At 34.2% G+C, this 14,902-nt stretch overlaps 1 pseudogene; it reads right to left on the bottom strand.

The window, feature by feature from the left end:
* Window positions 1-448: 448 nt before the first annotated feature.
* LOC121220028 (protein argonaute 4-like) lies at window positions 449-3,846 on the bottom strand (annotated as a pseudogene).
* Between the last annotated feature and the right edge of the window lie 11,056 nt (window positions 3,847-14,902).

Genomic DNA, 14,902 nt, shown 5'->3' with positions numbered 1-14,902 from the left:
ATATCATTTAATAATTATATTTCTTCTTTCTTTCTCAACATTTGGCAAGCACAAGGCAAGGATGTATGGCTTCCCCTTTTTTTAAAAAAAAATTTAAGCCATTAATTATTATAATATAATATATAATGCATATATGGCTATTCAACCATCATCATGGCCGGCCACTTACATAAAAATGGGGAATTTGACATGCAAATCCCCATATTTTAAGCCATGCAATATTTGACCACTACACTTCAACCTACCACAATTTCAATATTTTTCACATAAGTCCTTTTTAATTAATTTCACATTTAAATGACAAAAATCAAAGCATGAAACTTTCACACATACACTTTCACTTATAATAGGCATAGAATATAACATTTAATTATTTTTGTGACTCGATTTTTGTGGTCCCAAAACCATTCCCGACTAGGGTCAAATTAGGGTTGTCACAGTCCTGGCTGTTGTTTGTCAAACCATACAAAAAAATGGTTCAATGATTCTCAGCAGACAAGAATGAAGTTGCTGACTTTATCCTTCAACCTGGAAAGCTGAGGTACAGAGATTACTCCCAGAGCATACATCCCACCATGACTCGATGATATTTCTGAAGCATCCCTAATCTTCATAAATTGCCCCCAACTATGAAGCTACCAAATGAGCGTAGCAAATAGGAGCCACAACAAATATAGCTATGGTGCTCCTTTGATACATATAGGATAGAGAATGAACAAACTCTTGCAGATCATAAGCCGAAATGTAACACCCTCACGCTCGAGCCCGTCACCAGAGTCAAGCTTGAGGTGTTACTAATCTTAATTCATCAATTTAACAGCTCAAACAATTTATTTTTAAAACTTCCAGACAAGCTGGCAATCTGCGTTATAGTCGCTTAAAAATTCATATCTCGAGTTTTGAAACTAAAAATCCAATTCCGTAAATTTTTCCTGAAACTAGACTCATATATCTATCTACTAATGTTTTTTCTAAAATTTTTGTTCTAGCCAATTAGTACAGTTTATTAGTTAAAGGCTCCCCTATTTCAGGGTTCGACTACTCTGACCCCTATGTATTACAAATTAGATATCTCCCTGTACAGAGTTTCAATGACTATGACGTTTGTTTCTTATAAAAATAGACTCAATAAGGATTTCATACATGTAAAATAAAACTCATAATTGTTTTTGTACAATTTATAGTGAATTTTTAAAGTCAGAACAGGGGATACAAAGATCACTCTGACGCTGTTCCACCAGAACTTAAATATCTTACAAAATATAATCATATACCTGTTTTGTTTCTTTCATATGAAAATAGACTCACCAAGCTTCGATTACATAACTTATTCATCATTTAATTCCATTTATACTATTTTTAATGATTTTTCAAATTCACGTCACTACTGCTATCTGAATCTATTTTATGGTAAATTTTACCTATTTCATGGTTTCCATGGATTAGCTAGCAATTTAGCATACATAACACCAAATATGATCATGATTAGTCATTCCAATGGCTAATCATTACCAAGCATTTCCATACCACTCAATAACCATATCATAAGACCATATACACAAAATGATTATAGTGCTATACATGCCATGCTCAAAATATACAAGCCATTATGCCAAGATGATACACGGATAGTGTGAGCGAGCCTCCGACCGTTCCTGATTTCCGAGCTGGCTTGTCAAAACTATAAGGAATGAAAACGAGGGAGTAAGCATAAATGCTTAGTAAGTTCACATGCAAATAGCAAGTAACACAACTATATAAGCAAACATAAAACATCATTTGCATAATCATCACCGAGATATTCATATCACATTTTCATTTATCATCTTACCACATTGTTGTTATATCGAGTTTTCAACCCGAGGGTTAAGTACATACCTGTTCAAAGTATCCATTTCACAATAATTACCAATACGTCCCTTTCATCTCAAGTATTCCTCCATTTGAGTAGAATTTTACCCGTTGAACACATCGGAATATAATTTGGATACAAGGAAAGTTTACACATAAGTGCCACATAAGTAGACAAGCTACCATGTAACCTGCCCATAAGCGAACTCAGACTCAACTCAACGAGCTCGGGCGTTCGCATCCATAAGTGAACTCAGACTCAACTCAACAAGCTCGGATGCCTAGTTACATCTCACGAACTCGGACTCAACTCGAGTTCGGACATTCGCATCCATAAGTGAACTCGGACTCAACTCAACGAGTTCGGATGCCCAAATATCCTAGTGACATGTCACTTCTATCCTAATCCATTCCTAAGGTTCAACGGGACCTTTTTTCCAATCATGTGTCTCAACCATCTTCTACGGAATGCCGATACCGATACTTGGTAGTATTTCACATTTTCCAAGTATATCACATAATTTGACATATTATCAAACAATTATCACAAGTATAATATTTCATAAAAATTATCATATCATTTAAATAACATTAAAACATTTAAAATAATAACTATATTACCAACATTTACATATGAACTTACCTCGTATGCGAAAATGGCTACTTTTACCATTTCATCCATAACTTGGTATTTTCCCCATTTTAGCCCGAATTTCAGTTTTCCTTACTCTATCATTTAAAATATAGTCTAATTAGGACTCACATTATTCAAATTGACCCAAAATCATATTTTGGAAAAATTACAGTTTTGCCCCTAAACTTTTGCATATTTACACTTTTATCCCAAAGCTCGTAAATTAAACTTCAGCCTATTTTCTTATGTTTTATGACATGATGATCATTTTTTTCCTTCTATGGCAACATCAAATTCTCACTCTAACATGTACTTATGACTATTAAGTATTTTTACCGATTAAGCCCTTTTGCATGTTTTCACTTAAAACAGAGTAGCACAAGTTGTCTAACATAATTTAAAACCTCATATTCTATCATAAAACACCAAAATACACAAATTTCACCTTTGGGTATTTTTCCAATTATGAACCCTAGGTTGAATTATTGCTAGCATAAGCTAAATCAAGTTACAAGGACTCCAAAAACGTAAAAAATATTAAAAACGAGGCTAGAACAGACTTACAATCGAGCTTGGAAGCTTGAAAAACCCTATCCATGGTTTCCCATTGCTATATTCGGCCATGGGGTTGAAGATGGACACATTTGGGTTTTAAAATTTGTCTTTTAATTCATTTTACCCCTAAATGACCAAAATGCCATTTTTACTATTCTTTAAAATTTTACCCTTCCAAGCCCACTCCAGATTTTTTTAGAAATTAGTCAAATTACTCTTTAGGACCTCTAATTAATAATATAATTCAATTTTATGCAAAATGCTTCTAGAACACAAGTTTTGCAATTTATTCAATTTAGTCCCTAACTTCAAATTAAGCACTTTATGCATAGAATTTCTTCACAAAATTTTCACACAATCATGCAATCATATCATAGACCTAAAAATAATTATAAAATAATTATTTCTATCTCAGATTTGTGGTCCCGAAACCACCATTCTGACTAGGCCCAAAATCAGGATATTACACGAAAATCCAGCCTGGTCTAAGAGAACATAATAGTGGGTCTGCCTCGTGATTCCAATCATTCCAGCATGGGTACCAAGGTAAAAATCATTGTTCTTTGGATGGCATACTTTTTTGTCAATGATAGTACCATGTAGCACATTGTCAGGAGATCCCTGCTGAAGAAACTTGGTATGATGGTTTTTCGTACAACAATAACCACAATTTTTAGGGTTCCACTTCTCATCAAGGAACTTGCAAGCCTCAATAACTTGATCAAAACTTGATTGAATTGAGACTCACTAAACCCATCCCTGAAAATAATGATTTGATCAGGTTCCCTCTTCCCTGAACTTGTATAGAAGTCTATGATACCGTCATCCACTTTGTCAGAAACTGGTTTTGAAGAAAGAATCTATCATTGTATAGAAGTCTATGATACCGTCATCCACTTTGGACCACATTTTTGAATTCCCATAATAGTCTCAACAAGGTCTTATTTTGTCTCCTCAACTAATTCCAATTTCACAATCTTTCCTTCCTCTAAGGCTATATTTCCTGCCACCACATCATGGGGTAGAAACCATTTTCAACAAATTCAGAAACAAGTCACAATTTCTGTCACCTTCAAAGTACTGAGATTCCTCTAAACATATATCGCACTCAAAAGGAACTCTGAATCTGTAGTATCGTTGCCCGTGTCATTGATATCTAGGGATCTATGATAGGCACACAAAGAATATATAAGGAATTCAAGAATAACTATTTACATGAAATGAAAATTTATAAAGAATGTTAAAGGTCAAAAGAATCAGAATGAAAGAATATTTACTCGGATAAATAATAAAAGTATGTTTTATTGAAAATAAAAATGTCTGAACATGAGCCCACTTCTCAAAAGAAATCTCATTACTCCTATGCTTTAGAGCAACAAGAGTGTTCTGAATATTACTCCGTAAAATTCCTAAAGATTACAGGAAGTTCTTCTGCAGTCCAATTGTTTAAAGAACTTCCCGGTTTGTAAGGGCGAATGCCCTCAAGGTTTCTTTGTTCAGTCCCTTCCTCATGTATCCCTCCTTCTCCGGGTAAGCTATCCCTCCTTCTCCGAGTAAGCTATCCCTCCTGACACAAAAGTCGGGGATATGTAAGGGAACATTGTTAGTTCCCATTCAACTTCTTTTTCACTCAGCCATGACCCTCTTCTCTCTCTCTCTCTTTTTCTTTCTCTTTTTAATAACTTTAACTAATTAGGGTCTTTTTATAATTTTGAATGCAAATGATGCAATGAAATGCTATAAGATGCAAATGAATGCAAAAGGTATCGATCTCGATTCAATCTCATTTAGAAAACTTTATTTAGAAAAAAAATATCTTTACATATAAATGGATTACAAATACGCTTTCGCCATAATGCCCAAAGTTTTAACAACAAAACAAACTCTTGGCCACGATCAGATTGTATCTCATATTGGTGCTTAATATGTCAGCCTGTGCCGCCAATGTCTGTAAATAATCAGCTGCCTCCTGAGTTTGAGCTACGACCTCACCTGTAGGGTAATCCGAGCAACTAAGGGCACCTCCTCCAATACCTGTGAAGTTGTTCTGATTATTTTGAGATAGATTAGCGAACAGGAAGGTATCCCATTTTGCAGTGTGCTACCTTAAAATAATATCCTATATCCTTAATGTTTTTTGAGAGCTTTCAGATTTCTACCCACGCAGAGCATCTTGCCTCGGTACCTTCGCAACATAGCTAATCTCTAAAGGTCTTTGTATGATACGGTCTTCTTTAATCACTTTCTTTCAAGCTTACTTGAGCTATCCAGACCATCGGGGCTTGCATTTCCATTGATAAGTACAATAGTAAACTCAAGCTTGTTGTTTGGTAGTGGTCCTATAGTAAACGAGCTTTTTACCATCATAGGCAAAATTCTTTCCATCCAACTCATTTTTGTAGGTCTCATGCACTTTATCAATCACTTTCCTTCCAATACCCTTACCATCCACATGGCAACCGTCTTCATATGAAAGATAAATGCTATAATGGTAGAAGTGTCCATCAATACTCCCACACTCACTTTGAATTGCTCATCTATCCTCCTGTCAAGCAAATACTACAAGTCCCCTTAGTTATTGTAGAACAACTGCTTGGCTTCATTTGTAATATCCTGATTTTGGGCCTAGTCAAAATAGTAGTTTCGTGACCACAAAATTCGAGATAGAAATAATTATTTTATGATTATTTTAAGGTCTATGATATGATTGCATGATTGTGTGAAAATTTAGTGAAGAAATTTTATGCATAAAGTGCTTAAATTGAAATTAGGGACTAAATCGAATAATTTGCAAAACTTGCATTCTAGAAGTTTCTAGTATGAAATTGTTTTGAAATATTAATTAGGAGGTCTTAAATAGCAATTTTACCAATTTCTAAGTCTATGGACAAAAATTGGACATGGATAGAATTTTTGGAAAGTTTAGTAGTAAGGGCATTTTGGTCATTTAGGGGTAAAATGAATTAAAATACAAAATTAAAAGCCAATTTTGCTCATCTTCAACCCCATGGCCGAATGTAGCAAGGAGAAACCATGGCTAGGGTTTTTCAAGCTTCCAAGCTCGATTAGTAAGGAAAACTAAAATTCGAGCTAAAATGGGGAAAATACCAAGTTGTGGACGAAATGGTAAAAGTAGCCATTTTCGCATACGAGGTAAGTTCATATGTAAATGTTGGTGACATGGTTATTATTTTAAATGTTTTAATGTTATTTAAATGATATGATAATTATTATGAAATATTATACTGTGATAATTGTTTGTTAATATGTCAAATTATGTGATACACTAGGAAAATGTGAAATACTACCGAGTATCGGTAACGGCATTTCGTAGAAGATGGTTGAGACACATGATTCGGAAAAAGGTCCCGTTGAACCTTAGGAATGGATTAGGATACAAGTGACATATCACCGGGATATTTGGGCATCCGAACTCGTTGAGTTGAGTCCGAGTTCACTTATGGATGCGAATGTTCGAACTCGTTGAGTTGAGTCCGAGTTCGAGAGATGTAACTAGGCATCCGAGCTCGTTGAGTTGAGTCCGAGTTCACTTATGGATGCGAACGCCCGAGCTCGTTGAGTTGAGTCTGAGTTCGCTTATGGGCGGGTTACATGGTAGCTTGGCTACATATGTGGCACTTATGTGCAAACTTTCCATGTATCCGAATTATATTCCGATGTGTTCAACGGGTAAAGTTCTACTGAAATGGAGGAATACTCAAGATGAAAGGGACGTATTGGTAAGTGTTGTGAAATGGGTACTTTGAATAGGTATGTACTTAACCCTCAGGTTGAAAAATCGATATAACAACAATATGGTAAGATGATAAATGAAAATGTGATATGAATGTCTTGGTGATGATTATGCAAATGATGTTTTATGTTTGCTTATATGGTTATGTTACTTGCTATTTGCATGTGAACTTATTAAGCATTTATGCTTACTCCCTCCTTTTCATTCTTTGTAGTTTTGACAAGCCAGCTCGGAAATCGGGAACGGTCGGAGGCTCACTCACACTATCCGTATACCATCTTGGCATAATGGCTTGTATATTTTGTGTATGGCATGTATAGCATTATAATCATTTTGTATATATGGTCTTATGATATGGTTATTGAGTGGTATGGAAATGCTTGGTAATGATTAGCCATTGGAATGGCTAATCATGATCATATTTGGTGTTATGTATGTCAAATTACTAGTTAATCCATGGAAAATCATGAAATAGGTAAAATTTACCATAAAATAGATTCAGATAGGAGTAGTAACGTGAATTTGAAAAATCACTAAAAATAGTAGAAATGGAATTAGATAATGAATAAGTTATGGAATCGAATCTTGATGAGTCTATTTTCATATGGAAGAATCGAAACAGGTATATGAGCTATATTTTATGAGATGTTTAAATTTTTGTGAAATAGGGCCAGAGCGATTTCTGGATCCCCTATTCAAACTTTGGAAATTCACCATAAATTTTAAAAAGATAATTAGAAGTCATGATTTATATGTACAGATTCATTATTGAGTCTAGTTTTATTAGAGACAAACTGCATAGTTATTTAAGCTCTGTACAGGGAGATATCTGATTCGTAATACACAGAGGTCAGAGTAGTCGAACCCTAAAACAGGGGAGACTTTAACTAATAAACTGTACTAATTGGCCCAACCAAAAATTCTAGAAAAAAATTACTAGATAGATATATGAGTCTAGTTTCAGAAAAAATTTACAGAATTGGATTTCGAGTTTCAGAACTATGATTCAGTTAGTCAGCTTGTCTGGAAATTTTAAAATGAATTGTATGAGCTGTTTAAGTAATGAATTAAGTCTGTTAACACCTCATGTTCGACTCCGGCAACGGTCTCGAGTACGGGGCATTACATTTAATGGTATCAGAGCAGATTTAGTCGGTTCTCGGACTAACCTAGCATGTGTAAAAGTTTAGCTATACATGCCACTGATCTGTGATAGTGTGATGTCTTCCGACGCGTATGAGTACCGTCTTATTTAGACAGGGTACTCTCCAACCGAGCTGAGCCGACCATGTTCAATGTTATGTGAAGGTATTTGAGTAAAATTATGATTATGATAAGTCTCGGTTCAGAAAAGTATGAATAAAAGTTTATGATACATATGTGATAAATATTCATATTTGCTTAATGCTCATATGATGTAGTGTATGTGGCTTACTTGATAAGATGAACGGAATAAATAGAAAGTAGTAGAGGTATGAATAAAGGTCATAATATTATGATACGAGTAAAAATGTCCTTGTCTTGATTTGGACGTCGAATGTTGATAAATGTTAATGATATATAATTTTTATGAGATAAAGGATTATAATGAAATGAACTTATCTATGTTAATTAAATTGTTGGATTGAATTATATGATTGTAATGATATGTACATGATGATGCACGAAATGAAAGTTGTGATTGTGATGCAAATATATATGTTTGTTTGGCCTTATATAATGTCATGAGCATGAATTAATTTAATTAAATGAATGGATAAGTAAAGCTGTCTAGAAAATATAGAATGTATGCATAAGTATATTGTCTAAATGGGACAATAGGAAAATTGGTGTAAGCCAACATGAATGAATGACATGATTTTGATGATGTTACTATGATGATGGAAGTTGTGTCATATGTGTATGTATAAGAAAGTCAAGTCAGAGGTCCTACAACCCCTCCCCCTTACCGAAGTGGTACTTATAATGGAATTTCATGAGATTTGTATTGAATAAGCTTCCGGTTGAGAACCCAAAGAGTACAGTGATAGAATAATTATAAGTATGATTAGAGATTGAAAATGAGCTGATCAGTAAAGTCAGAGCTAGTAAAGTATCGGATTGACGTAAAAATTATTGGAGTTATGCACTGTCCCAGTTAGAAAAGGAATTCTCCTTGGTAAACCGAATTACTCAGGTGCAAGGTCGAGAAAAGTGTAAATCGAAATTTATTCAGAACTGGCCTTCTTTAGTGAATGGTTTAATATGAAATTTGTGACGTCAGAACTAGTTGGGGAAATGATAATTGAAATGTGAACTATTTGAGTGTGACAGTTATGACTGGACAGATTTAGCAGTCTCTTTTGAGATGTTCTATGTGTTTACCCGTTCTCAGAAATATTTCTATGGCTATTGATCTTCTGAAGAAATTCTTGTTATATGGGAATGTCTTCTAATTCTGGTGTTGGATGAAAGCATTGGTAGTCTGACTGGTTTATAATTTATATTGCTCTATTTCATCGGGTATTCTATTTCATTTCGTCTGATAAGAATTGATGAGAGAATACGTATGATATTATGATTCTGTTTCTTCTACTTGATGCTTCATCTGATATATATGTATGGGAAGATATATTGATCTTGTTATATTTGATTTCAGTGGGATTAAATGATGTTTTCTTCTGGACTTTCTTTCTTTGAAGAATTATCGGGGTATTCCGTATTTTCTCTATGAGTTTGGTTTTCGATTCTCCGGCATAGTATCGTATCTTGGGTTTCTTTATCCTGGATATCTTTATTCTGGATTTCTTTATTCCAGGTTTCTCTATCTTGGATTTCTTTATTTGGTTTTCTTGTTACCTTTGTTCCATAATTTGTCAATTACGACTCATGTTCGAAGTGGGTTCTTCAGCTCGTGATAATCATGTCAAATATGACTATACTTCTAATATCATCTTGGTAATGTAGTGATTTTAGTATTGGGATTTTTTCTAATTTCTGTGTAAGGATTTGACATCAGTAAAGGCATAGGTGATAAAAGCGCGAGTTTCAGTCGGTATGGTAAATTATTTATTTGAAAGATTTCATGTGACAATTATGTCAGGATTATTTTTCCCAAGTCTGATAATAGAATTTCATTTTGTACGTATAAAAGAGTAAATAGGTTGAACGAGAAGTGTATATTTATTAGAAAGAGTTGAATATTAGTTTAAGTCACTACGAATGATAAGGTTTCCATCTTGTGAAAGCTGAAAAGTTTATTACATGTTGACAGAGTTCGGATAGATGAGAATATTGGTAACCGAAGCGTCTGAACTAGACTAGTCCACATTGAGCAAAGACTTCCTGACTTTCAGTAATGTACTGTTGTATGAATTGTGATGTGTTTCAAGACAGTGAAGTAATGTGATAGTTTAGAGCATTCGATGTTACATAAAATCGGAGTTGTTAAAGGGGTTAAAGCCGAGCGTTGGGATCTATCAAAATTATCATTGTCAGTGTTGATATTGGGATGGAAATGAGAAGGATTATTCTTGAGGCCATATCAGAATTATTTCCATAGCGGAAAGAGGAAAATGTGATGTATCCTATTGTTAAATGTTTGGCGAGATCTATAAATCATATCTATATTGAATGAATTCCTACTTATCAGATTCATGGAATTTCAGGTCTCTTTGATTGTTGGATTTCTTAGAATTTCGGTCTCCATTAAATCAAGTTGAGATCCGGGTTTTATGTCATGATATCATGGGAAACTGAAAAGGGTTGAAAATTTAAGAACAGTTGAGAGTTGAGTCTATAAGCTTTTAAATCATTTGAGAAATTGAAGAGATGTATTGGAGGTACAGTCTAAGTGCAAGTTCTTCAGCACTGAATATGAGATTCAAAGTGAAGACCACTTTTCTGGTAAGATTTTCGGGGACGAAAATCCCTAAAGGGGGGAGAGTTGTAAAATCCTAATTTTGGGCCTAGTGGGAATAGTAGTTTCATGACCACAAAATTCGAGATAGAAATAATTATTTTATGATTATTTTAAGTTCTATGATATGATTGCATGATTGTGTGAAAATTTAGTGAAGAAATTTTATGCATAAAGTGCTTAAATTGAAATTAGGGACTAAATCGAATAATTTGCAAAACTTGCATTCTAGAAGTTTCTACTATGAAATTGTTTTGAAATATTAATTAGGAGGTCTTAAATAGCAATTTTACTAATTTCTAAGTCTATGGACAAAAATTGGACATGGATGGAATTTTTGGAAAGTTTAGTAGTAAGGGCATTTTGGTCATTTAGGGGTAAAATGAATTAAAATACAAAATTAAAAGCCAATTTTGCTCATCTTCAACCCCATGGCCGAATGTAGCAAGGAGAAACCATGGCTAGGGTTTTTCAAGCTTTTAAGCTCGATTAGCAAGGAAAACTGAAATTCGAGCTAAAATGGGGAAAATACCAAGTTGTGGACGAAATGGTAAAAGTAGCCATTTTCGCACACGAGGTAAGTTCATATGTAAATGTTGGTGACATGGTTATTATTTTAAATTTTTTAATGTTATTTAAATGATATGATAATTATTATGAAATATTATACTATGATAATTGTTTGTTAATATGTCAAATTATATGATATACTTGGAAAATGCGAAATACTACCGAGTATCGGTAACGGCATTCCGTAGAAGATGGTTGAGACACATGATTCGGAAAAAGGTCCCGTTGAACCTTAGGAATGGATTAGGATACAAGTGACATATCAACGGGATATTTGGGCATCCGAACTCGTTGAGTTGAGTCCGAGTTCACTTATGGATGCGAATGTTCGAACTCGTTGAGTTGAGTCCGAGTTCGAGAGATGTAACTAGGCATCCGAGCTCGTTGAGTTGAGTCCGAGTTCGCTTATGGGCGGGTTACAGGGTAGCTTGGCTACATATGTGGCACTTATGTCCAAACTTTCCATGTATCCGAATTATATTCCGATGTGTTCAACGGGTAAAGTTCTACTAAAATGGAGGAATACTCAAGATGAAAGGGACGTATTGGTAAGTGTTGTGAAATGGGTACTTTGAACAGGTATGTACTTAACCCTCGGGTTGAAAAATCGATATAACAACAATATGGTAAGATGATAAATGAAAATGTGATATGAATGTCTTGGTGATGATTATGCAAATGATGTTTTATGTTTGCTTATATGGTTATGTTACTTGCTATTTGCATGTGAACTTATTAAGCATTTATGCTTACTCCCTCCTTTTCATTCCTTGTAGTTTTGACAACCCAGCTCGAAAATCGGGAACAGTCGGAGGCTCGCTCACACTATCCGTATACCATCTTGGCATAATGGCTTGTATATTTTGAGTATGGCATGTGTAGCGACGTAAAAATTTTAGCTTAGCTTGGTCACTAATTGTGGCGATTTATTGAAAAAAAAGTTTGAAATTTGACGTTTGATTTTTGAAATAAATAGGGAGTCGCCACCGATCCTTTTTCCTAGGTGTGATCAGACACCTATTAGATCTTTTATTAAAACAAATAAAAGGCTGAGTTTAGGTCTACGTTAAAATCCAGAGAAAATTTAGGGTTCGGGAGTCGGTTACGCACGAGGAAGGTATTAACACCCTCGCGAAGCCCAAAATTGGTATCTTATTAAACACATGTTGTCTTGATTTTCAAAAATACGAATTCAATTTGACATTTAAGTGTGATCCGATTGAAGGAAATGAGAAGTTGCAAGTTTTTTTTATTTTTTAGAAGGACGTCCCATTTTTAACACGAGCCGATTAATTTCACCCAACATAGCGATGAAATCGATGACTTAATGTTAAATTTGGTACATTGCCTTATTCTTAAAATTAAAATGTAAAAAGTTTTTAAAATGATAGTAAAAAAAATCCAAGAATATTATTGTCAAAAAATACGAACAATGATGGGAATAATAAAATATATAAAATATAAAATATTAAAATATCAAAATATTAGAATAATAATAATTAATATTGACAAATAAAAAATAAAATAGAAATAAAAAAGATGTACATAATATATATTAGAAATAATAATGATGTTAAAAAAATACCATTAATAATACTACATCAATATGTACATATATAAAAAATAAATACATGATAATATTAAAAATATGTACATAATATAGTGTTAAAATACATACATAATATAGTTAAGATATATACATAAGATAACATGTAGAAAAAAAATATATATATAAATAATATAATATTAAAGATATATAAATAAAATAGTATAAAATATATATATACGTAATATAAAATTTAAAATATACCTAATATATTAAAAGAATATATATAATATAATATTAAGAAATATAATAATAACAAAAAAAGAGAGGGAGAGGGTGGGTGATTTTCGGCCACAAGGCCGGCCATCATCCGGTCGCCGGACCGTCGCCGGCGCCACCGTACACGGCAGCCGGACCTCAAAAAAACTTTTTCGGTAAAAATGGGTAAGCTTCCTCCTTTTATTTTTTACTTTCGTATAAAAGAAACAAAATAAGATTGAAAGGAAAACAATAAGTAAACAAAGAACTTAAAATGAGAATAGACAAAGAAACCTCTTTTGCTTTGATCTTTGATTAATCTCCAAAAAAACTAGCTTCTCCAAAAACTAGCCTTCACAATAACTCTTCTCCTTAATTACTTTAAAAAGAAACCTTTCCAAAAATCCTTTACAATAACTTTCTCTCCCAAAAACTCTCCAAAAAAATCCCCCCTCCCATATACAAAATATGAGAAGGCTTATATAGCCATTTACAAAATATTTTTTTATTGTTTATGTCTTCATTTGTAGGTACAAGTGGTGGTGGAGAAGGTGTGGCTAGTGGAGTTGGTGGTGGAAAAAGAGTGGCTAGTGGAGTTGGTGGTGGAAAAGGTGTGGCTAGTGGAGTTGGTGGTGGAAAAAGAGTGGCTAGTGGAGTTGGTGGTGGAAAAGGTGTGGCTAGTGGAGTTGGTGGTGGAAAAGGAGTGGCTAGTTGAGAAAAGTTTAAGTTGTGGGCTAGGTTTTTTTATTTGATTTGGGCTTAGGGTTTGGGCCGTTGGGGTTTTGATGTAAATTGGGCTTTGGGAGGTTAAGATTTTGGGTTTTGGGTTTAATTTTGGTGGGTTAGGTAAGGCTAATTTGGGTTTTGATGTAAATGGGCTAAAATTGGCCTACAACAGCTGCCCCTCTTTGCTTATTATCGTGTAACGAGAATAGAGCAAAGATATAAAGAAAGGCCAATTTTGCCCGGTCTTGCTAAGTATGGACTTCTTTGGTGCTCTTCTCATCCAGGTAGTCTCTTTCCAGTCCATCGCATCTTGTAGCTTTGGTTCAATCCACTGCAAATTCGGAGATATGCCTTGTAGCTTCAATCTGTTCCCATGTAATTCAATATGCTCTTCTATCGCTTCAGTGAGATAAGGTTTTGGGTCTTCTCTTCTGCCACTTTAGAAAGGTAAGATCTGATATCCTCGATTAACTCCACTGTAACTCTCGCAAAAGTAGATTTTGAAAATACCTCGACATGTGAACCCAAGGCTCAACTCACATCTCGCAATATGAGTTGATTTTTGAAAAATATAAATTGAAAAAACAGAAATTGAAAAGCAGAAATTAAAAAGACCTCAGCATGTGAGCCGAGACTCAACTCACCTCTTGCAATATGAGTTAATTTTTGACAAACAGAAATTGAAATTACCTCAGCGTGTCCCGAGGCTCAACTCACCTTTCGCAATATGAGTTGATTTTTTGAAAAACAGAAATTTAAAAATACCTCAGCGTGTCCTGAGGCTCAACTCACCTCTCGCAATATGAGTTGATTTTTTTACGAACAGAAATTGAAGAACAGAAATTGAAAAGACCTCAGCATGTGAGCCGAGGCTCAACTCACCTCTCGCAATATGAGTTGATTTTTTTGAAACATAAATTAAAAAAACGAAAATTGAAAATACCTCAGTGTGTCCTGAGGCTCAACTCACCTCTCGCAATATGAGTTGAAATTAAAACACAAAAATTGAAAATACCTCAGTGTGCCCGAGGCTCAACTCACCTCTTGCAATATGAGCTGATTTGAAAAAGTAGAAATTAAAAGGTTCAACCCACCTCTCGCAATATGATT

Source organism: Gossypium hirsutum, chromosome A03 (assembly GCF_007990345.1).
Source record: "Gossypium hirsutum isolate 1008001.06 chromosome A03, Gossypium_hirsutum_v2.1, whole genome shotgun sequence".
Classification (NCBI taxonomy): Eukaryota; Viridiplantae; Streptophyta; class Magnoliopsida; order Malvales; family Malvaceae; genus Gossypium; species Gossypium hirsutum.
Note: the sequence above shows the minus strand (reverse complement) of the source record. Positions and strands in the feature narration are given on the sequence as shown.